General features: G+C 42.9%; 1 protein-coding gene across 48 annotated transcripts in view; it reads right to left on the bottom strand.

Annotated features, from left to right (window-relative positions):
• Nucleotides 1–25,593, bottom strand: part of MAGI1 (membrane associated guanylate kinase, WW and PDZ domain containing 1) — a 645,902-nt gene that overhangs the window by 174,288 nt on the left and 446,021 nt on the right. For 3 of the 48 annotated variants that reach the window (XM_086366998.1, XM_086367001.1, XM_086367014.1), the window contains exon 1: nucleotides 6,904–7,163. The exons of 44 other annotated variants lie outside the window; for them this stretch is intronic. The gene's annotated coding sequence lies outside the window, so the exon portion shown is untranslated. Of the gene's footprint in view, nucleotides 1–6,903; nucleotides 7,239–25,593 lie in introns of those variants that run through there. One more of the 48 variants, XM_086367012.1, reaches the window with a different exon arrangement.

Below are 25,593 nucleotides of genomic sequence, written 5' to 3'. Positions count from 1 at the left end.
GTCATATTCATGATTTCATGTTAAATGTAAAAAGCAGGATACAAAAGTACATTAGATGTTACAGGAAATCCTGAATGAATTTTCTGATCAAAATAATATAAATACATATATACACATATATATACACACATATTTATACACATTATTTATACAGACACACATGAAGAGAGAGTATGTATACATATGGAAAGAAAGATATAGAAATGGATATAGGTAAAGAAAATATAGCTGTATTCAAAATGATGATTCCTAGTTTATGTAATTAAGAACCATTTATTCTTGATATCTTTTTGTACTTCTCAGTTTCTTTTCGTAATTTTCAGACAAAATGCTGTACTTTACTTTAGAATATTACTCAAGCACTTCTGAAATATTCTGTTTATTCACAGTTCAGTTCAGTTGTCGCTCAGTCGTGTCCAACTCTTTGCGATCCCATGAATTGCAGCACGCCAGGCCTCCCTATCCATCACCAACTTCCGGAGTTCACTCAAAGTCACGTCCATCGAGTCGGTGATGCCATCCAGCCATCTCATCCTCTGTCGTCCCCTTCTCCTCCTGCCCCCAATCCCTCCCAGCATCAGAGTCTTTTCCAATGAGTCAACTCTTCGCATGAGGTGGCCAAATTACTGGAGTTTCAGCTTCAGCATCACTCCTTCCAATGAACACCCAGGACTGATCTCCTTTAGGATGGACTGGTTGGATATCCTTGCAGTCCAAGGGACTCTCAAGAGTCTTCTCCAACACCACAGTTCAAAACCAGGGGCGGTGGCCAGGAGGAGCTAACCCATGCCCAAGGTCAGGGGTGGCAGCCGAGAGGAGCAACCCCACATCCAAGGAGCAGTGGCTGCAGGGGTGCAGGAGGGCTGAGAGGAGCTACTCCACATTCAAGGTCAGGAGGGGCAGTGGTGAGGAGATACCCCTCGTCCAAGGTAAGGAGCAGCAGCTGCGCTTTGCTGGAGCAGCTGTGATGAGATATCCCACATCCAAGGTAAGAGAAACCCAAGTAAGATGGTAGGTGTTGTGAGAGGGCATGAGAGGGCAGAAACACTAAACCATAATCACAGAAAACTATCTAATCACACGGACCACAGTCTTGTCTAATTCAATGAAACTAAGCCATGCCATGTGGGGCCACCCAAGACGGGCGGGTCATGGTGGAGAGGTCTGACAAAATGTGGTTTATTCACAACTAAATACCAAACGCTTTCAAAACAATCAGGAAAATACTTATAGTTGAACGAGTTGGTTTATTCCTCATTGCAACAGGGAGAGTGCACACTTTGAGGTTTGTGGGTGGTTCAAGAACATGTATCTGTAACAATCTCTTCTAGGACATAAGAATCAGTATTCTTTTAGAGGTCAGCAATGGAAACTTGTACATTGGTATTACTCTACCAAGATGGTTAAGGATGGTAAAAATTAAGGCCCAGATCTTTAAAAAGGATAGATACTAAATATTAAGACAACTTTTAAAACATCTATTTCTTAACTGTAACATGTATCCTTAAAAATGCATAAGAAAGAAAGAAGTGTAATACCTATCCCCAAATATAGTAACTAAAAGAAAGATTGAGGGGGAAGAGGAGCAAAGGTGAGAGTATGATGTGTGCAACAAACTTTCAATGGTCTGGTCAGAAACAAAACAAAGCAATGAGAGAAAGCAGGTATCCCACACTATCAACATCTGAGCCAGCAAACAGTATTAAAAAGATACAGAACTCTTGAGAGTTTCTTCCTGCATTCTCCTGGGGCATCTCATATTTTGGAGACTACCTCCTTCTAGAACCTACATAAGGGTCGGAATTCTGAAAGTACATATATGATGTTTTTCAAAAATTAGGAAGTACTTGTCCTGAAGCAAAAACTGCTTAATGAGACGAGCCCTTATTGTTATGAAACTAAAATTCTTATTATGGCAGAAAGTGAAGAAGAACTAAAGAGTCTCTTGATGGAAGTGAAAGAGGAGAGTGAAAAGTTTTGCTTAAAACTCAACATTCAGAAAACTAAGATCACGGCATCTGGTCCCAACACTTCATGGCAAATAGATGAGGAAACAGTGGAAGCAGTGACAGACTTTATTTTTTTGGGCTCCAAAATCACAACAGATGCTGACTGCAGCCTTGAAATTAAAAGACACTCGCTCCTTGGAAGAAAAGCTATGACCAACCTCTAGACAGCATATTAAAAAAGCAGAGACATTACTGACAAGTTCCATATAGTCAAAGTTTTGGTTTTTCCAGTAGTCATGTATGGATGTGACAGTTGGACCGTAAACAAAGCTGAGTGCCGAAGAATTGATGCTTTTGAACTGTGGTGTTGGAGAAGACTCTTGAGAGCCCCTTGGACTGCAAGGAGATCAAACCAGTCCATCCTAAAGGAAATCAGTCCTGAATATTCATTGGAAGGACTGATGCTGAACCAGAAGCCCCAGTATTTTGGCCTGATGGGAAGAACGTACTCATTGGAAAAGACCCTGATGCTGGGAAAGATGGAAGACAGGAGGAGAAGGGGATGACAGAGGATGAGATGGTTGGACGGCATCAATGACTCGATGGACATGAGTTTGAGCAAGTTCTGGGAGATGGTGATGGACAGGGAAGCCTAGCATGCTGTAGTCCATGGTGTCGCAAAGAGTCGGACATGACTGAGTGACTGAACTGAACTGATGTGACTCATACTTTAGCTATCCATTCATTACAAAATAATTTATGGGGTTCCTGAGAGGGACCATGCTTTGTATAAGGCATGAAGGTGCATGAAACCTGTTCTAATAGACAAAAAAAGGGTCTCCCTCATGAGCAACTCCAAAGGCAGGACAATGAATCAATGTAGGAATTACATCCAGTAGACAACTCTCAAAAAAAAAAAAAAAAAAAAATCCAATCCTATCATCAGATCCAAAGAGTTGTGTGTGTGACTTGCTAAGTCACTTCAGTAATGTCCAACTCTTTACAACCCCATGGACCGTAGCCTGCCAGGCCCCCATGTCCATGGGATTCTCCAGGCAAGAATACTGGAGTGGGTTGCCATTTCCTCCTTCAGGGGATCTTCCCAACCCAGGGATCAAACTTGAGTCTCTTATGTCTCCTGCACTGGCAGGTGAGTTCTCTACCACTAGCTCCACCTGGGAAGTCCTATCAAAGGGTTACAAGTACTTAAACAAGGCAAAGAAATTAAACAGCATATAATCAAAGAATAACAGAAAGGGTTAGTTAAATAGAACACTGGGGAAAATTAGGTACTCTTAACTTTTCAGTTTTTGACTAGTACATGTACAAAATGGGGAAGGGTTTAAAAAATAAAACAAGACAACAATCAATCAACCAGCAAACACAAAAATTGCCTCCCACCCCCAGCCCTACATTTGCAAACAAATATATATTTACTCATTTAAAAACATACATGGCATTGAACTATAAACTCTGTTCAATACCTTGTTTTGCCTCAATGAACACATTCATTTATTCAGTCAGTGTTTACTAAGCATCTATTACATAGCAAGCACTATAGTACAGGTGCTAGAGAGCTGATCAAAATGGATGAAATCCTTAAACTCATGGAGTTGATACTGCAGTATTACATTCTATGCTGCTGCTAAGTCGCTTCAGGTGTGTCCGACTCTGTGCGAACCCATAGACAGCAGCCCACCAGGCTCCCCCATCCCTGGGATTCTCCAGGCAAGAACACTGGAGTGGGTTGCCATTTCCTTCTCCAATGCAGGAAAGTGAAAAGTGAAAGTGTCCGACTCTTCGAGACCCCATGGACTGCAGCCTACCAGGCTCTTCCATCCATGGGCTTTTCCAGGCAAGAGTACTGGAGTGGGGTGCCATTGCCTTCTCTTAGCATAGAAACCATACTTCATTCTCTCAAGGGGCTGTAACTCACCCACTGTAAGTATATGCTACTATGCCTTTAACCAATTCCTTACTGATGGGCTTTTAGGTTCTTTTCCAGTTAATGCATGCTTTATTTTTTTTTTAATAAATGTTGATCTTATAGCATTCTCTTCATTTATAAACAAATATTTGGGCCAAATTCTAAACAGCCATTTAAAACCAGTTAATTTACGTCAACATTGTATTTTGAAAATGTTTTATTCATTAAGTTCTTTTCATTTAATCAGTATCTATAAAACCACATGGGAGAAGATATTCTCATAGAATTGTTTAACTAAGTTAAAATTCCAGTTGATTATTTGTAACAGTTTAGCAGAATATGTTACAGTTTTTCAGAACCCAGGAAGAAAGCAAATGTCATTGCCAATCCATTTCTCCCCCCTTGCAACTGTTAGGTGCAGTGCTAATTCTTCCAGCTGGTTTTCAGACAGCTTTAAAATTAACTTTGAAGTTTCCCTAACCCTTAAAAGTCAGAGTGACTGCTTCGCCAAGAGAAACAGAGTTCTTACTGAACAAGACAGAATTCACTTAGTACTTATCATTTTAAATGTACATGTTCTGGGTGTGTGTGTGTGTGTGTGTGTGTGTGTGTCCCACAACATTTGCAAAGGGTAATGATGCATCCACTCCAGTATTCTTGCCTGGAGTATCCTCATGGACAGGGGAGCCTGGTGGGCTACAGTCCATGGGGTCGCAAAGAGTCAGACACAACTGAAAGACTAAGCACATTATGCACTGCAGCCCAAGGAGTAATTGCTGAACCAGACAAATTCAGAAATGACAAAATAAAAACAAACCCAATACAGGAACCTGCACAGATTCACAAAAAGACACCATCAAACCAAACCAAACAACAAACTCCAACAATGACATTTCTTGAGTACCATGTATGGCAGACCCTGTGTCAAGGATTTTAAGTACATCTTCTCATTTGGTTGCAGGAGAACCCCTCTACATATGTGAAAACTGAGGCTTAAGAGAAGTTTAGATATTTTGCCAAGTTCATTCAGCCCCTACGTGATAGGACTGAACATAAACATGGACAGCCTTGGCTTTAAAATCTGTAACTGGTTATGACACTGTGCTCCTGCAACTACAAAATCCATTTAACAATTGTTTATAAATTATGTACCAGTCATTTAAAATGACAAACCATGGAGGAGTGATAAAGGTTAACTCACAATTCTACATATGTTGGATCCAAGATTCAACCCCAGTCTATCTGACTCTACAGTGAGTCTTCTTGAATCCACCTGGTGGAACCTCAGAATGATGATGCCATGGACAGATTTTACTGCCCACCTTCCTCAAAGAAGAAGAGTTAAGGGCATCAGCTCTGGACTAATACTGCCTAGATTCAAATCCCAGCAAGTGGTTACTGTGGACACTGGATAAATTAATCTCTCCATGTTTCCATTTATCTATTAGAGATTCTTGGTAGCTGTATGTATCAAAGGGATAATATAGCTGAGAACTGTGCCCAGTCAATGCTTAGGCTCTCTAGACAGCTCACCACTACGACAACACTGCCATTACTCATTCTAGAATAGAGCTACAATCACCTATCTTACATACAGATGACAGAGGATGAGATGGTTGGATGGCATCACCAACTCAATGGACATGAGTCTGAGCAAACTCCGGGAGATGGTGAGGGACAGGGAAGCCTGGCGTGCTGCAGCCATGGATCGCAGAGAGTCTGACACAACTGAGCAACCAAACAACAAAATACAAACAACCACAAAACTACCTCAGGGAGCACAGCCTGGGGTTGAAACACATCATATGTTGTAGAAAAGGCCAACTGTGAAAATTCATTATTAGGAGAAAATTAAGGACAATATTCAACTGAGGAGTCACTGAGGAACTCCTGAACTCCCATCCAAGAGCTCCTCAAGCAAGCATCTGTAATAACCACCAAACTCTGCTGAGAATTCGCAGAGCCTGCTAACGTGGATCTACTTCGGGCTGGAGGAAGAAACTCTGCCTTTGGCAGACAGGCGTGATTGCCAGGAGTTGCATTTCCTGTGAGTGGGCAGCGAAGCCATGGCAACTAGAGCCACGGGATGTCTGGGGGCATCCCAGGTGAAATGGAGCCCTCACAGCTTCAGAGCGACCTTTTACCCACAGAAGAAGAAGCCCAATAGAGGAGAAGGGCAGTTGACAGACAGCAAGCCAAGGACTTCTGGGGTGCCTTAGCATCCATCCTTCTCTGTTGGGAACCTTCAGCGGCTCAGAGTTGGGGTGGGGGGAAGAGGGCTTTACAATGGGGCTCAGCACAAAAGGCCCTCCTCCTTTTCAGTCCCTCTCCTTTTTCTCCAGCTGAGCCCAGTTATATGCAAACAACGCTCTAAAAGAAGCTCAAAATACAGGCTGCTGGATGGCTGAGGAAGAACAGGGTGGGGGAGCCAACAGTTCAGAGAGTGGCAGCAGGCCAGTGAAGTGGGGTTTGCAGGAACGGGAGGCAGCGGGGGGCGGGGGGCAACCCTGGCTTTTACCCAACTGGAAGCAAAGTAAAGCATCATCCAGCGGGCCCTCTGCCCTAAGCAGCGCGAGCCTGGAGCAGAGCGACCGCTCTCATCCCCTTCCACCTGCCCCCACGCCGCAGCCAAGGCTGTCCCCGCGTGGGGGCCTTGCCGCTCAGCTGTGCCGCCGGAGATGCTCGCGCAGAAAACATGGCTGAGTATCCGCGAGGCGCGCGCGACGCGGCAGCGTTTTGGGGAGGGATGCGCCTGGCGCCCGGCCCCGCAGCTGGGAGAGGTCGGAGGTGGGGAACTTGAACGCTTGGGCTGGAGGCAAGTGCAGCGCGTGCCAGCTGCTCCTTGGCGTGGCTCCTTCCTCCCTCCCTCCCTCTCCCTCCTTCCCTTTCCTCCTCCTTCCCGTCTTCCTGGCTTCCTCCCTTCTTCATCCCTGCCCAGCCTCCTTCCTGCCACCCTGACCCTCGTCCCTGCCCTCCTCCTGCTGTCCCTCCCAAGCCCGGGGACAAAACCCGCCCGCCCGCGGTTACCTGCGGGCCCTTAGAGTGGCCCCAAGGTCTGCCTCGGTCACTGCCGGAGTCCAGGCGCGCACTCAGCCGCCGCCCGCCTCATCCCCGCGCATCTGAGCGGCCCCAGCGGCAGCTGCTCCTTTTATGGGGCCCGCAGGCAGAGGCAGTGCCCTGGCGTCCCCAGCCCTCTTGGGCGGCAGCGTCGTCAATGTGCGCTATTCACACTCAGGGGCCGCTGCTGGGTCCCCGGTAGTGAGCGGCGGCCTCCCGCCCACCCCATCCACAGGGCCTGGGTAGGGGTGCGGAGGGGGTGGGGTGTGGATAAGCAGGGCTTTCACGGTACCCAGCGTGGGAGGGGAGGTCACGTGGTCCCGGTCCAGGGTAACCAAGGAAATATGGGCCCACGAAGAGTTGCAACCTTGGAAACGGATGTGGAGACGGTGGTCAAACAGGAGAGTCAGATATACTTTAAAATATATCAGGAATAAAGTTGAACCTTCCTTCCTCATCATTATTTTATTTAAAATAACAATTCTTAAATAGCACCTGCCCTTTTACTAATGACTATGAGGAGCCTTTTATTCTCTCCTGGTACAGACGATTCTGAAAGTACTGCGCTGGTGTTCCAGTATACCACTGTGACCCTTTGGTTAATACAAATCGTCTCTTCACTCTTCAGGAAACTTAGATTGGCCCCAATCCATAGAATAAAAGCCAAACACCTGAGCTTAGCATTCAAGGTCCCTTAAAAAAAAACAAAGAAAGAAATCCTAAAAAAGACCCCTACTCTCTAGTTGCAAAGCCAATCCATCTCATCATCATGCAGCCCTGGAAAGAGGGAACTATTTGTCTGGCCTCTGAAAGATGAAAAGGATGAAGCTCAGAGGTTAAGTAACAGTCAAAGGTCACTCAGCTAAGAGCTTGGAGCAATGTCTCAGGTCAGTCCAAGTTCAAAGTCCTGAATCTTGGTCTCCCTATGCTTCTGCCTTTTGTGAACTTTTAAGGTCAAGAGGCATGCCTTTTGAACTCTGGAAAATACTTCACCTCTTCTCTGGTGAAAAAAACCTGAAAAAGGTGAGTTCCCTGGGCTAAGAGGGGAAAAAAAAAACAGAGCTCCCTTTGAATCTATCACCTCACCTCAGCATTTCCTTTTGATTCATATAGAATTTTAGTTCTAATTTCAGGTGGAGTGTGGCGGTAGTGAGTGGAGCATTCACGGGAAGTCATCAATTTGACAACACTGGGGTTGGTCCCCAGCATATGCATGTCACTGCCTGGGACCCCAAAGTATCTCCCAAGGAAGAAGCCCTAATGCAGTTATTTGAAACACTTTACATAATGTTAAAATGAAGTTTCCATGTGAGTTATAGAAGCGGAGGACAATAAAATCCACATCGACGGTCTGAGTGGGACTCCCATCCAACGTGTGGAAAAATATTAGCCAAAAGAGCAAACACCACAACCCATTTACTCCTGTGTCTTTTTTTCCCCCTAGCAACCACAGGAGAAGGATTTGACATGAGGGGTTTCCCAGAGTGAACCTAGCACAATTTCTCTGCTGCTAAGTTGCTTCACTCGGGTCCGACTCTGTGCGACCCCATAGACGGCAGCCCACCAGGCTCCGCCGTCCCTGGGATTCTCCAGGCAAGAACACTGGAGTGGGTTGCCATTTCCTTCTCCAATGCATGAAAGTGAAAAGTGAAAGTGAAGTTGCTCAGTCGTGTCCGACTCCCAGCAACCCCATGGACTGCAGCCCACCAGGCTCCTCCGTCCATGGGATTTTCCAGGCAAGAGTACTGGAGTGGGGTGCCATTGCCTTCTCCGACAATTTCTCTAGTGGAGCTCATTACAAGACTAGATAAGCCTGATTGTGAAAAGATGCAGTAAAGGAATGTCTATGCTAATAACTCCAGAAAGGTAAGCGGGTGGGTGCAGGTTGAAGTGAAAGTGACTTTCCATTTCAAACAATTATGCTAGGGCTTTCAGTGTGTAGAAAGGAGTGTCTGTAGTACACGGTGTTCCTGCTGAGAGGGTTCTCAAAGGCAGAAAGCCTGTAATTAGAAGCCCTGAAGTCCCCACCTCTCCATGAAGGCTGGAGGGCAGCCTGCCCAGGTAATAGGGTTTGAGGGTGAGTGTGTCTTTGTAAGAGTGAGAGAGAGTGAGAGAGTGTGTGTCCTCAGTCTCCATTTCCCAGCATCCCCATCTAATTACCATATAATACCAAGGTTTATAAGTTTCCAGTGGTGGGAAAAAAAGAAATAAAAACAAAGGGAAACAAAAAAGCCACTTAACAGGACCCTAAAAAAAATGTGAGTTAGAGAAAGAGATATTTGAACCCACATCCAAAAGCAGCTCATCTAACATGGGGGCAGGAGAGTGGCTTAGCCTTTGAAGCAGCCAGCAAAATTCCTCCCCACTCTCAGATTCTGACCTTCATGACTTCTTATTTCATTTGCACTCATGGTAAACCTTCTTAGAAGCCCTCTCAATGCTGCGGGTATATGCCACTGAGAATAAGAAAATGAGGATTGGTGGTGAAGTCACCACCTTTTTGTCTATCTCGACTCATATATATGAAAATGGGCTTCTTCTGAGCCAACCAAGCCTTTCTTGGGCCCTGATCCTCTGAATTACTTATTTCAGGAAGGGTCTGTGAAAAACTGAAATTTGCATTTGTCTGGAAGGGATAGTTTGGCAAATCCAACTTAATTCCTTAGTCACTCCTGAACCTTTGCAGTATCTCAAGGAAATGCATGTGCTTCCACTTGGTAAGGTTTATGAGATGCATTGTGTGTAATAACCTAATTTATGTTTCCTGTTCACAGATGGTAAATGTAAAGTTTCTCAAGGGGAAGAAATTATATCCCATACAACTTGGGGTTTGCATTCATCTGTCCATGACTATAATACATCTCAGATAGGTTTAGTCCCTACCCCAAAACAGAAATAGCTGGTCTTGACATTCAATTGAAAAAGAAAAGATGACACTGTATATTTCAGCCAATTGTATTATCAATATTCTGTCTCAAACAATAATATTGGTTGTTGTTTTTTTTTAACCCCTCAAAATGGATGGAAAAATTAATCTCTCTTAGCTTAAGAGAGATTTTTTTAATCTCTTAGATTAAAAAAGATTTAATCTCTCTTAGCTCTGCATGGTATAACAATATTAAGTCATATGTTTGGAGTTTGAGTAGCTGGAGGCAGTTTCTACATCAAACTCAAATGGCCACCCAGAACTTATTTTCTCTGTGGTAGGTATGCGTCTTGTCATACACTTTGGTGGTTGCTGTTTATTTTTTTAAGAGGAAGCATCACAGCATTAACATCAAACAGATGTAATTGAGTTTGGCTTTGAATTTTTTTTTCTTAAAATACAATAACCTTTTGTTTTGATTTATTCAACACGTATTTTTTGAGCACTTAGTATGTGTTGCATTGTTCTCAGCATTGGAGATACAACAGTGGACAGACAAAAAACCTGCCTTCATGCAATTATATTCCTGTAGCTGACTGGACTCCTAATATCAACACTGTAAATGTATGCAGAACTGACCCACAATTATTAACCTTAATCATGGGGAAATAATATAACAGGAAATTCTAATTACTGAGTAAGCCTAGAAAACTTTTCCTTAGGATATGTTATGGTTTTATTCTATTGACTTTCTTTTTTACTGGTTTTCATAAATAAGGCTACAAATTGACAAGGATGATCACTGTTTAGACCTTGACCTTGGAGCCTACCTGTCCTGAATGGATATGCCTAATATGGCACCCGACTCCAGTACTCTTGCCTGGAAAATCCCATGGGCGGAGGAGCCTGGTAGGCTGCAGTTCATGAGGTTGCTACGAGTTGGACACAACTGAGCGACTTCACTTTCACTTTTCACTTTCATGCATTGGAGAAGGAAATGGCAACCCACTCCAGTGTTCTTGCCTGGAGAATCCCAGGGACGGGGGAGCCTGGTGGGCTGCCGTCTATGGGGTCGCACAGAGTCAGACACGACTGAAGCGACTTAGCAGTAGCAGCAGCAATCTACACTTGGCTCTGTGACCTTGAGGAAGGTACTCAATTCTGCTAATTCACAATTTCCCCATTTGTATTTTTTAATGGGAATAATATGTCCCTTGAGATAATGTTGAGAATTAAAATGAGATGACATAAGCCAAGTCATCTGGCCTAAATCAACATATCTCAACCTTTTTTCTCCCTCATTGATCCTATCAGTAAGTTTTTTAAGATTTCTTTTCCCCTAATCAACACCCCCCCCTCCTTCAGTGAAATTTTAATACCACAGATATCTCATATGGCTGTTTTGGTATTGTGTACTTATACACAAGAAGAATTTTTTTTTCACTTCCCAAAAAACCAATGTTTTTTCCCCTTACGGGTGATACTGCTCCCCATTGAGAAAAGTTGGCTTAGAGCCTGGCACAGTGCTTGCTGAGTCTTAACCAATATAATAGTCATAGTAAAAATAAATAGAAGGCCCTGTGTCACCAGACTACAGAAGAGCATAAATTCTGATAAAAAGATAGCAAAAAGCCCATCAGCTCTGTTATCCAGGGAACCAAAGCCCAAATCCAGTATCACAGCCAGCAGCATCTGGAAGCTAGAGTTGAGCCCGAATCAGATCTTCTTGCTGATGAGAAAACGGCAAGATGCAAAGAAGCAGGGCAGCTAGACAAGGTGTGCTTACAACTCTTAATCAGTCAACTCAGGTTACCCATCACTTACACATGCAGAAAAGAACCAAGACAGCACCAAGGTGCTCCCAGTTAGAGATGTGGGCACAGAGTTTTTTCTGGCCCGAAAACTCCACCTTCGACTTTTCTGTCCATCCAAGTCTCACTCCTCCATCAAGTCCACCCAAAGCACCAATTCCTCATGATGTCTTTTTCAGTACAAAGGCTTTTCCAGGTTTCAGTCATCACATAAATCTAAGCTGAAGGACAATTTACAGAATAACTTATTACAGTTTATTAAAAAAAATGTTGAGGTCATGAAAGACTAGGATTGGTTGAGGAGGAAATCCCCCAAATTGGAGAGGACAAGACATCTAAGTACAATATGGTACCCTAGACGGACCCTGAAACAGAAAAAGACTCTAGTGGGGAAAAAAACAGTGAAATCCAAAGAGTCCTTAGTTAACAGTATTGTGTCAATGTTAATTTCTCAGTTTTGATCATCATACATGGTTACGTAAGAGGCTAACATTAGGGGAAGCTGGTTATGGCAAAACTTCATACTATTTCTGCAACTTTTCTCCAAATTTAAATGATTTTGAAATAGTAAATTTAAGAAAGATGATGATTTTTTCATTCATTCTTGCAACAAGTGTGCCCAGAGGCTGGTAATCAGCAATGAACCAAGCAAAACAAAAATTCCTAATGCCATGGATATTATTCTATATTTTAGGGATTTCAGCCTTTCTGAGTATAGCTATGGGGCAACACCTATGGGCCAAATCTTGCTGCTACTGCTGTGCCATCCGTGTGCTCGTGCCATGCCCCGTGCTGGGAGTGTAAGTTGCATACAGGCATATGGCTCTTTTCCTCTGCCTTTCTTCACAGTCCAACTCTCAAATCCATACATAACCACTGGAAAAACCATAGCCTTGACTACACGGACCTTTGTTGGCAAAGTAACGTCTCTGCTTTTGAATATGCTATCTAGGTTGGTCATAACTTTCCTTCCAAGGAATAAGCGTCTTTTAATTTCATGGCTGCCATCACCATCTGCAGTGATTTTGGAGCCCAGAAAAATAAAGTCTGACACTGTTTCCACTGTTTCCCCATCTATTTGCCATGAAGTGATGGGACCAGATGCCATGATCTTAGTTTTCTGAATGTTGAGCTTTAAGCCAACTTTTTCATTCTCTTCTTTCACTTTCAACTAGAGGCTTTTTAGTTCCTCTTCACTTTCTGACATTATGTGATTCTATTTTCAGAGTCATATACCGGGAAGATTTTCCTTCATTAATGTAATCACCTTGCTAAACTTGCTTTTGGTAGGGAGTCACTATACATAACATGGGGCTTCCCTGGTGGCTCAGAGGTTAAAGCGTCTGCCTCCAATGTGGAAGACCCGGGGTTGATCCCTGGGTCAGGAAGATCCCCTGGAGAAGGAAATGGTAACCCACTCCAGTATTCCTGCCTGGAGAATCCCATGGATGGAGAAGCCTGGTAGGCTACAGTCCAATGGGTCGCAAAAGAGTCGGACACAACTGAGCGACTTCACTTTAACTTTCATACATAACATGAGCCCTAGATGTAGTCAGTAATTAATATGAGAGATCCATGTAAACAAGTATCCAAACACAGCCTCATCCACCATTACTGTCACTCTGCAGCATAACTTCAACAGGGAACACTGGCTGTCAAACCCAAGAGGCTAATCATAACAATAAAATAGCATCTGATCCCGATCTGGCCAGATTGCACTCTCCCTCCTGTCACTGTCATGGAGATCTATGGAAGTCCGGGGCACTAATAGACTTTCTCACCCTTGAAGGATAATTATCAGAGTACTGCATGTTACGCACAATGTCTTCCTAAGAACTAGAGGTAAATGTTCTCAATACCCAACCAGGGGACTAAGTGCCCTGACTTGTTTCTATTTTTAATTGGTTGATTTTCATTCAACCAAAGATGAAAACTACACTGTTGGTCTCCCCTCTGTAACATTAAGACTGCTGGTCATAAACGGAATCATCTTTGAAGTAAAATACAGCCAGCGGTACCCCAAAGAGATGTGACAGGCCATCAATACCCAGTGTTAATTCAAAGCTGATGATATATTTTATTCTCTCCTTGCACAATGCACCTTCAGCTACTTCCCCACTTAAGGTCTTATGGGTAGACAAGGGGAACACAAGGCCCACGATTCACTTCCAAGAAACACAGGGCTTTAGCCATCACTTCCAGTGGGTTGCATGTGGAAGCTAGGGTTGTGCAGCCTTTCTTGAATACATACTTTCAACAGGGGTGCTTGCTTTAAAAACAAACAAACAAACAAACAAAAAAACCTGGATTTTTGACCCCATCTCGATACATTCAGTCAGAATTTCCAGAGAAAGAGCCTTGAAATCAGCCTTTTTAACAAGTAACTGAAGAAATGGACTCTACTGCCAGGCATAAAAGCTCATAAAAGGCATAAAAGGTGATCCATTGGAATAAATTTTTGCATCAGTACAGATGCAGTCCACTTTTTGAAAATGTTACAGGCAAAGCATCCTTCTATCAGTAGTCTTACTGCAACAACACAACCAGTACGACAGATACACAGAGAAAGAGAAAAAGTTGTTTGATCTATGAGATGTAGCAAAAGCAGTTCTTAGAGGGAAGTTCATAGTGATACAAGCCTTCCTCAAAAAGCCAGAAAAATCTCAGATAAACAACCTAACCCACCACCTAAAAGAGTGAGAAAAAGAAGAACAAATAAAACCTAAAGTCAGCAGAAGGAAGGAAATAATAAAGATTGGATGTAGTGGTGGTTTAGTTGCTAAGTTGTGTCTGACTCTTGTGACGTGACCCTATGGACTGTAGCCCCCCAGGCTCCTCTGTCCACGGGATTTCCCAGGCAATAATACTGGAGTGGCTTGCCATTTCCTTCTCTACATTTTCCCAACCCAAGGATAGGACCCGCATTTCCTACATTGCAAACAAATTCTTTACCACTGAGCCACCAGGAAAGTCCCAATAAAGATTGGAGAGGAAATAAAAACAACCTGTTTGAGGCACTTCAGTGTCAAACCTGGTGCTCTCCTTATTTCGGTCGGTAACAGGCTCTATACCTTAGGGTTTTATCAAGACTTTGTACCTCTATATAGAAAAATATTTCACAGATCTTCAAACATGATTAAGAAAATTCAGAACATATAACAATGATTTTTTTTTTATTAGTAACACTTCCCTATTTGGCATAGCTTTGAGTTATAAAGAAGATCTCATTTCATAAAAGTATTTTGAGAGCTTTTTTCCCCCCTCCATACGTGTATTCAGTCCTTTATCCTCAGTACCAGGGCCCCGTTTACAGTATCTATGGTTGGGGCAAAGGAAAAGTAAGGATTCTGGCCAGATTAAAGTGGAGGATATTAGCAACGGATAAACTAATAATTCAAAAAAGTTCTATTTCACCTGTTTTTCACAAAGGAAAAAACCACCACACAGAAAAATCTAAACTCAAGAAGCAAAATCCTAGTATCTGCTTAGCTGGAGGTCAAAGAACCCTGAGATGTTTAGGAAAGGGCTCTGAGGCAGGGGTCCATGTGTGGTGCATGCTAAGTCACTTCAGTAGTGTCTGACTCTTTGCGACCCGATGGACTGTAGCCCGCCAGACTCCTCTGTCCATGGAATTCTCTAGGCATGAAGACTGCAGTGGATTGCCATGCCCTTCTCCAGGGGATCTTCCTGACCCAGGGATTGAACCCGTATCTCCTGCATTGGCAGAGAGCCAACTAGAGCCATGTGGGAAGCCCAAGAGTTCATGACCCTCCTGAAATCACAAACTCTGATACTATGCTCTCATGAGCACTATTTGTTGGAGAGGATTGATGGATTTCATCCTACTATAAAAAATTTCTGACTCTCCCCCAACCACGCAGATGAAGAATTAAGTTCTGTTTTCTTCTAGAAAAGATCCAGAATCTTAGGATAATCAAACTGACAGAGACTTTTTAGACCTAATTTATGGCCACTCTTATTTGACACATGAGAAAAATGAGACACACAGATGTGATGATTACTTTCACTCAAAGAAGATAAAATATGAGTTTTTCACTTTTTAAAAGAAACCATTGCTTTATAAAACTTTATTAATACATTTAGACAGACGTGGCCAAACCACAGCTGGGCAGATATGCCCACCTCAACTACAATGAGCATTAACAAGTATTTAACATGTTTTCTAGAAAATAAAATCATAAGACATACCATGCTTCACCAAATGTAAGATAACAATTGTAATTTATGAAGCAATAAGGCAGGAAATATACTGCCAGTTAAATAACAAGATGGTTGAATGTATTTGCATTTCTAAAACTCTGCATCTCAGATTTGATGAAATGCAATATTGCAAAAAAAGTAATGCCTTGATTTATATGACTCTTGGAGGAACAGAATGTATTAAACTTCCTTTTGTAAAAATTAAACTGTAAGAGAAAGCCTGTGAAACTTGAGTCCTCTTTTCACCATGTTTGAGACTAGCACATACTGAGTTAATCACAAGAGAAGAAATCATACAAAATTATTCATACATACGTCAAGTATCTTATTTTAACACACAGGGTGTTCATTCCTTCATCCATCTTTTAAAGTAGATTGAGAACTATTTTTGGACATATGTTACCAGTTTAGGATTCTATAGGCTCTTTCTTGATATAAACACTTACAATTTAGAGTCTATGATTTCCCATTTGGGTTCAGTTGAAATGGAGTAATAATGTAAAGACACTTGCAAAGCAACGTGAATGTTTTAGATTTTCTTTTAATGACTTCTCTTTACATTTTGCAGTTATTCCAACACCTGATTTAACAACCTGCCCACAACCAACACCCAGTAACCAGGTATGCAAGTGAGACAGCTAGGAAATAGATCATCCAGCCCCAGCCAAGCCTTTGGAGGATTCAGCCACCTAGGCTGATATCCACTGAGATGACATTGGCCCAGAACAGCCCAGCTAAGGCACTCCCAGTTTCCCCTTCTACAGGAACTATATGAAGCCATCCATTGTTTTAAGTCACAAAGTCTGTGGGTAGTTTGTCACATAAAAGTAATAACAAATACAGCAGCCTTCTAAACAACGTAGGCAGTTAGCAGGCTGAGGGCACCTTTCAGAATGAAGAGTGAATTGATTAAGTGAAGCTTCCTACAAGTTCTCTGAATTTCTATATTACTGAAAGTGAAAGCGGCTCAACTGTGTCCGACTCTTTGTGACCCCATGGACTATACAGTCCATGGAATTCTCCAGGCCAGAATACTGGAGTGGGTAGCCTTTCCCTTTTCCAGGGGATCTTCCCAACCCAGGGATTGAACCCAGGTCTCCGTCATTGCAGGTGGATTGTTTACCAGCTGAGCCACAGGGAAGCACTTCTGTACTACTGGAGGCTACCAAATACCCCTTTTATATGTGAGGCTCTAGTCTCCGTTCCAGGCCTCCCTGGTGGCTCGGGGGTAAAGAATCCGCCTTCCAATGCAGGAGATGTGGGTTCAATCCCTGGGTCGGGAAGATCCCCTAGAGGAGGGAATGGCAACCCACTCCAGTATGCTTGTCTGGAGAATCCCATGAACAGAGGAGCCTGGTGGGCTACAGTCCATAGGGTCACAAAGAGTCGGATATGATTGAAGTGACTTACCACATGGCAGTCTTCTTTCCTAATTCCCCAGAATGGTACTGAATCAAAGATAAGTAATAAATTAAGAGATGGTAACAAGGGTACCAGTAAGCAAGAGGGTTGGAGTAAAGGTGGCTGAGCCCTGTAACAAATGGAAGTTGGGGAAAAAAAGAGGATCTGGGAAAATCCAACCCACTCTGTGCTTGCTTGGTGCCTTCATGATGTCAAACCAGTGTCCACTGCCTGCTACCCATCCTGAACACCTGCAAGTGGCTCCTGGCCAAAACCTCAATTCTGTCTGCTTTCTTCTCCTGCACTGCACTGTACTTTTGAAGGTCTATACTGGGGAGTCATCGGTCCTTGGAATAGCCAAGCTTGAAAAAGTAGGTCTCTGAAGCCCACATATAAATCTCTTTTATAAAAAACAAAATCTGGGGCAGAAAAAAACCCAGAAGTAAGTGATCTAGAAAATACCTACATTTCAGTATAGCCAATCCAGTCCCTCTTTATATGCAAAGAAAATCAATTAGCAGAAACTACTGATGTCTTATTCAAATCCTCATGGTCAAGCCTTAGCTAAATAAATCTGTTTTATGAAATACAAAGGAGGCTAACATAGAAGCATGTATTAGATGAAGCTGGCTTTTAAGACCTCAAAATTCAGAGAAGGGCAAGAGGAGACTCCGACTGGCAAAAACAGAAATAGATACCATGGTTCTCATGTGTCCTGAATATACTTTCTTATAATTATCCTATAAATTTTACAGATAAGGAAACATTTCAAGTCATGGGGATTAAGAATTTACCCCAAATCACACAGTGAGTACCCATTTCCCTTGCTCTAAGCTAAGATGGGGAAGCTAATGCACAGATGTGTCTCTCCTGGTCCCTTCTTCCATCGGCACTGGTCAGAGCAGGGGCATTCCAGATGTTCACTCTCTGGGATGGTGGTGGGTTCCCTCTAACTATCCCCAACATCATCGTACAAGAAGAGCAGAGAGGCTGCAGAAAGAGCTGAACTCCAGCTCAAAAGTAAAAGCCTAATTTTGGTAAAAACATAGATAATTCCTATAGTTCCTTTGCCTCCAGGACTGAAATCAGTTTGACAGCACAGAAAACAAAATCAAGGATAGAATTCACAACTTCACCTTACCTCTTGTAAGCTCTGTGATCTTGGGTGAGTCAGATCAGACCAACATCACTGGGTTTCATAAAGATTACATAAGAATGTCTACAAAATAACTGACAACAGCAAACACCCATTACATACATGATACTGATCTCTAATATAATCAGTGCTTATGAGAATAAGTTTTGTCATCTTTCCGACCTGGATTCAAACCCAGATGCAGCCACTGATAGCTCGGTAAGTGAGGTACTCCACTCTCCTAAGACTCAATATTCTCATCAATAAAATGGGATTGACATTCATGCGAATTCACTGGGTTGTTATCAGGAGTTGTTATAAATTCAGTACAAATACTGCCAACAGCTAATGGTAACCGAATGCAAACTTACATCAAACCAAGCCTTAATGTGTGTAGTCATATTACGGTGATCATAAGCCTTCTTATGGTGATCCATAAGCCTTCTTCATCCTTACTTTCTCACTAAGGTAGGTACTAGAGTGTGGCACTTGGAAAATACATCAAAGATGCAGCTTCCAGCAAAAGGACATATGATAAGGAAGCACTCCAGCACTCAGAGGCTGGGCTCCAGGGAAACAAGACACAGGTCCCCTCAGGCCAAATGGACCACCTGAGCTCCTGGATTCACTGTTCTCCATTCCTTCTCTCCTATTAAAGGGGCTTCCTCACTAGGTCAGAAAAACTGATCAGAATGGAGTGCAGGGCTGGCAGGTGACCTCATGGATCCTGGACCCTGCCTTAGACAAGGCTACAAAAATAGATAACAAATCTTTTAAGGAAAAAAAATAAAAAATAGAACGTCAGAACAGATCTATTTTAAAGATTCTTTCCTTCCCTTTACAATCACAATGTGCTTCACAAATGCCCTGATTTTGATATTTCCACTGCCATGTTCTGCCCCTGCTTCTGGCCTCCTTCCACATCTAATTCTGATTTTTCTTTTTCACTGACTAGATCTAGCCAAGGCAAAGAGATGATTAGATGGCGTAAGAATGAATGAGATTTTATTTTAAAAATCCCTTATAAATAACTCCCTGCAGAAATCTTGAAATAACTGTGGACAAGAGTTGTCATCTAATTTACAATACTAACAACAAGTAGACAAAAAAAAAAAAAAAAAAAAAATAGCGGGCCATGTAATAGCTATTCCTGAATCCCCCAGGAAATTAAAAATAGGCACAGCCTCATCTCATGTTCAATAGCAAACTCAAGATTTATTTGCTTAACATTTTGATGGTCTAACAGTATTCTAACCTGCAGCCAGGGTCTTTAGCAGAGAGACTAATTGTCAAAACTGCTCTTAAATGGCATCACCAATGTTTGAACGTCATTAAATGCCTATGAGAGAATAAGTTTACTGCTCTCTCACTGCCAACAAATCCATCCATGGCAGAAATACAGTGTGTTTCCAAAGGCTTCAGACTAAGTGGGATACCACTTAAAAATAGAGAAGAGCCAGCAGGCTACATATTCAGCCTACAGGTACCCCAGAGAAGACAAATGCAGTAAAACTTCAATTGAGACCAGCTGAACTGCCACGATACTATGGATACTAACAGTAACTTCTGCCCAAACCTAGATGCTCACCAACAGGCACCAACGCAAGCCCATATGCACACATGCACACATAGGGGTATATATACTGGGCTCCCCTCATGGCTCAGACAGTAAAGAATCTGCCAGCAATGCAGGATGCCCAGGTTCGATCCCTGGGTCAGAAAGATCCCCTGGAGAAGGGCATGGCAACCCACTCCAGGATTCTTGCCTGAAGAACTCCATGGACAGAGGAGCTTGGTGGGCTACAGTCCATGGGGCCGCAAAGAGTTGGACACGACTGAGCGACTCACACACACACATACACACATAAACATGAATGTACAAGCAATTCATGAAACGATTAAACACGGTTCTAGTGATCAAAAGCAAGAGGAAAGAAGTGTACATGATTTAAGACATCTTTTCTCTTTATTTCTCATTATTAAATGCTGTTGCCTGTATCAGATACAGACTAACTCTATTATTCTTATCAATGGCCTATCATATTCCTTGCTGTGAACCCACAGTATGTAGCCAAATCTAGCATGTCTGTACTAATTAGAAAATATGCAGGCACAGTAACGGACAACAAATATTTCATAAGACTGTAGAAGACTGTAAGAGTAGAACTGTAGGAGAAGTTTTAAATAAAAACATGCAGTGGCCACCTGCACTCATGACTGTTAAGTCAAAGTGTTTTGGTTGGTTTAGTATCTCAGATTCTAACCCTCTTCAGCTAAACAACGTGGTTCAGTTTGGGTAAAACTACTCTTATTAAGAAATATTTCTGCAGCAATCTACATGCCCCTAAGCGGGCACCAAGTAGCAGCTAAGGAAAAATCCACCACTCAATGGACTCAGAAAGAGCTTTTACCACTTAAGTGCCAGGTATAGGAACTGGAAGAGAAAAATGGCACAACATTTGAAGTAGGAAAAAAGGATAAAAAGCAAGTCTAGTTAACATATGCACACATGTTGCTGCTGCTGCTAAGTCACTTCAGTCGAGTCCGACTCCGTGTGACCCCATAGACGGCAGCCCACCAGGCTCCCCCGTCCCTGGGATTCTCCAGGCAAGAACAGTGGAGTGCCATTTCCTTCTCCAATGCATGAAAGTGAAAAGTGAAAGTGAAGTCGTTCAGTCGTGTTACACATCTACAAACCTCATGTATATACTCACAGAAAAAAGATAGGAAGGAAATTTGGATGATTTTCGTTTCCCCCTTTTGTTTATCTGTCTTTTCTTTCCACAATTAACACAAATGATCTGTGATAGTTACATGAACTGCAAATGGTAGAAAAAGCTGAAGTACACACTTCATACTCATAACCTGGGGACATTTGTTTTCAGAGTTTCTTAAGGCTTTGGTTAACATGACATGTTAACATAAAGGTCAGTTTTCCCAAGTCAATACTACTGAGGTTTGGTTTGTTTTGCTTTGCAATAAGAAGCACATGCTTCTGCTCAAGAGTTTAGGCATTTTGCAAAAAGCAATCCAAGGTACAATACAGCTTTAATTAGTAGTACTTCTCTAAAAGCAGGCAAAATCAACAGGGTCTCTTCCGTGTCAGAAGCAGCCCAGGAAGCTTCTGGTTTTTTGAGGCCTTTTGTACAAACACACAGAAATTCTTATAAAAATTATGATTTATCTTTACATAGACTAGTTAACAGCCTCCCTGGTGGCTAAGTGGTGAAGAATCCACCTGCCAATGCAGGAGACATAGGTTCGATCCCTGGGTTGGGAAGATCTCCTGGAGAAGGGAATGGTAACCCACTTCGGTATTTTTGTCTGGGAAATCCCATGGCAGAGAAGCCTGGTGGGCTTCAGTCCATGGGGTCACAAGAGTTGGCCGTGACTTAGCAACTAAACAACAATACTAGTTAAAATCTTGTGAATGTATCTATATGAATCTATGTCACCCTTCATTTGCAGATGATGTCAAAAGTCTAAATTTGGGGCCATTCTTCCTCCCTTGATAACTATTCCAACCCTGTGAAGGATGAAAAGAAATGCCCCCCGTCAAATGATTCTATAGAAGGAGAGCTGCTGCTGCTGCTGCTAAGTCGCTTCAGTCGTGTCCAACTCTGTGCAACCCCATAGACGGCAGCCCACCAGGCTCCCCCGTCCCTGAGATTCTCCAGGCAAGAACACTGGAGTGGGTGCCATTTCCTTCTCCAATGCGTGAAAGTGAAAAGTGAAAGTGAAGTCGCTCGGTCGTGTCCAACTCTTCGTGACCCCATGGACTGCAGCCCACCAGGCTCCTCCGTCCATGGGATTTTCCAGGCAAGAGTACTGGAGTGGGGTGCCATTGCCTTCTCCAAGAAGGAGAGCTACTAATACTTAAAACAATGTCCTAAGCATTTGGTGGACAAAGTAACTTTTAAAAAAATTAACATGGTCAGTGGTGAAGAATCCGCCTGCCAATACAGAGGATGCGGTTCGATCCCTAGTCTGGGAAGATCCCACATGCCATGGAGCAACTAAGCCTGTGTCCCATAATTACTGAGCCCATGCTCTAGAGCCCACACAATACAACTGCTGAAGCCCGAGTAACTAAAGCCCATGATCCACAAAGGCTATGCACAGCAACGAAAACCTAGAGCAGCCAAAAATCAGTTAATTAATTAAATTTTAAAAAATTAATGTCCAAAGTATTTGATGGAAAGCCCTATAACTGTGTCCATTACCATTCCATCAAATTGAAATAAGGGAAAAAAAAGAGGAGGGGAAACTGCAGGCACTCCTCATATACTGCTATCACATACCCCACAGGCAGGTGATATTCACACTTAATTGAGGCTGAACAGGTCTCTAGTAAATCTCTCTTAGTCACTCAATGTTTCCTTCAAAGGAATCTTAGAACATAAATCCTTTTGTCAGCATCTATGTCAACACCAACACAGAAACCTTAAAAAGCACGGTCCTAAGGGAACATATTTACCAGGGGAAGGACCCAACCAGAGGGGGAAGTGACATGGAAGACTGCTAAAGAGCCAAGCCACTACTTTAAGACCGACTGTTCATAAATTCTTCACATCTCTGAGTAAATCATAGGCACTGTTCATATTGGGAGAGAAGCAGGAATTGTTTCCGCAGCTCATTCCCTCATCTTCTCTGGTTTATAAACCAAGCTTTGTGGCAATGAAAGTAAAATAATAACTGACTGGGAAACATGTATTTGGGGCTTTTGTTTGTTGTCCACATGAGCGTAGAGAGGCCTTGTTACATGCATTCAAGGAATCCAGGTGATGTGCTGCATGGTCTGTCATCAGTCCTTAACCACAAGCAAATCAAGGCACAGAAAGGAGACATCTCTGTGAAACTCCGAGTCAGGCAGCCACTGCACATAGGCAGGAAGCTTTCACTTGATTAGCCCTCAGGCTGTGCTCAGGTTGGCTGCTTTGGCAAAAGATTTCATTTCTCTAGCAGTGTACCAGATAACAGGGACTGAGTGCAACTTGGGTCTGAAATTTATTCATTCATCCTGCACTTACTAGTGCCTGCTGTTGGGCTAAGCTCCATGCAAGGTGTTGTGTGCTGGTTCCCAAAGAACTGCTGCCAAGTTTGCTTTAGGACTTTAACCACATTCAGTATTAAATTTAAGTGCAGGGTGTCCTGAAAAGTCTCTGATAATGCTCCATAAATTTCACTTACAGAACAAATCAAGCCTTTAAGTAGATGGAGGCCTGACCCATTAGTGTGATTTCCGGGGTTACTTTATCCTCTGCACTTTCAAGGTTTCCGTGACCGATAGCAATGAGTGCATAAAAACGTCCATGTGTAATTTTATTATCCGTGTAGGGCAGCTGATGCAAATGGCAGCCCATGTCCTAAATCCAGACACCTGAAATTTTTTTTGTCACACTGTGCTTCCAATTCCTTTGATAAATTAGTTGCTGAGCAACCCAAGTACTGATCAATGGATGAATGGGTAAATAAAAGTTGGCCTACACATACAAAGGAATATTATTCAGCCTTAAAAAGGAAGTTCTGACACATGCTACAACATAGATGGAACCTTGAAGACATTATACTAAGTGAAACAAGCCCATCACAAAAAAACCAGCATTGTCTATGATTCCACTTATTTGAGAGGACTTCCCTGGAGGTCCAGTGCTTAAGACGACACGCTTCCAATGCAGAGGGTTCAAGTTTGTTCCTTGGTCAGGGAACAAGATACTACATTCTGTGTGCTACAGCCACACACACACACACACACACACACACACTTATATGAGGTCCCTAAAGTAGTCAAACTCAGAGATGGAAAGTAGAAGGACGGTCGTCAAGAGCTGGGGGAGGGGCAACGGGGAGTTGTTTAATGGGTACAGTTTCAGTTTCACAAGGAAAAGAAAGTTCTGGAGACTGGCTGCACGACAGTGTGCATGTAGTGCAACTGAGCTATACACTTAAAACTGTGTGAGATGGTAAGTTTTTAATATTTTTAGCACAATTTAAAATATTGCCAATAGATAGTACTGATGAACCTACCTATAGAGCAGCAATGAAGATGCAGACATAGAGAACAGACTTTTGGACACAGCTTGGGGGAGAGAGAAGATGGAATGATTTAAGAGAGTAGCACTGAAACATACACATTACCGTATGTAAAGTAGATAGCCAGTGGGAATTTGCTGTATGACACAGGGAACCCAAAGCCAGTGGTCTGTGACAACCTGGAGGAGTGGGACGGGGAGGCAGGTGGGAGGGAGGTTTAAGTGCGGGGGGACATACGTCCCCCATACATACCCATGGCTGATTCATGCTGATATATAGTAGAAACCATCACAGTATTGTAATGTAATTATCATCCAAGTAAAAGTTTAAAAATAAATTTAAAAACTGGGAGAAGTCATAGAAAAAAAAAATCCACATTTCTAGCTTGCCTTAGAAAAAACGGAGAAGATGTGACAGCATGGGGCCTGCATTGTGCCTGGCATGGAGGCTGGAGCAGAGGAGAATATACCCTTTATGTGCCCTAGCTTCTCAAATTCCCTACCCTCCCTGTCGTCAACCTGCACAGCCCATTTCATTTAGTTATGGCAAGAGTTCCCAACATGGGGCATGCAGAATGCTTTGCGTGTATGAATAATGGTGCTTAGTTTCAGTTCTAGCCACAGTACCCTTAAGATACCCACATATTATATTCATAATATTCTGGGTGTATCCAGAGAATCTTATCCAGTCCGGTATAAAGCCTAAAATTAAATGGATAAAAGTAAGAAAGCATGTGTAAGAGCTATAACAAAGACCAATAAACGGATCCGCTAAAGACGAAAAGCCCTGAGCTTCCATAGCTCAATGACATTCAGTCTCTCTGCAGGGATGAATGCAGCCCTTCACTCTCCCACTACTGAGAGGTTCAGCCTCTCAGCAGAGATTGTCAATCTCTCTCTGTTGAGAGCAAAAAATCAGACTCAACTCATAGTGATGTCCTCTATGGTCACTGGTAACACAAAGATCCTTCTCCTTCTCCAAAGTGACTAATGGCCCACTGCAGACACCCACTTAGACCGAATGCCCTGTGATAGGCCACCCCACCTGAAGGAACGTCAGTGTGATGTGTACTCTTAGGAAGATTTCGTTTGGGTAGATTCATTTTATGTTAGGCAACAATTTGCTGTGTGTGCTCAGTCACTAAGTCATATTCAACTCTTCTGCAACTCCATGGACTGTAGCCCACCAGGCTC

Source organism: Bos grunniens, chromosome 22 (assembly GCF_055505025.1).
Source record: "Bos grunniens cultivar Pamir isolate PY7600 chromosome 22, Bosgru_T2T1.0, whole genome shotgun sequence".
NCBI classification, from domain to species: Eukaryota; Metazoa; Chordata; class Mammalia; order Artiodactyla; family Bovidae; genus Bos; species Bos grunniens.
This window is presented reverse-complemented; position numbering and strand designations above follow the sequence as displayed.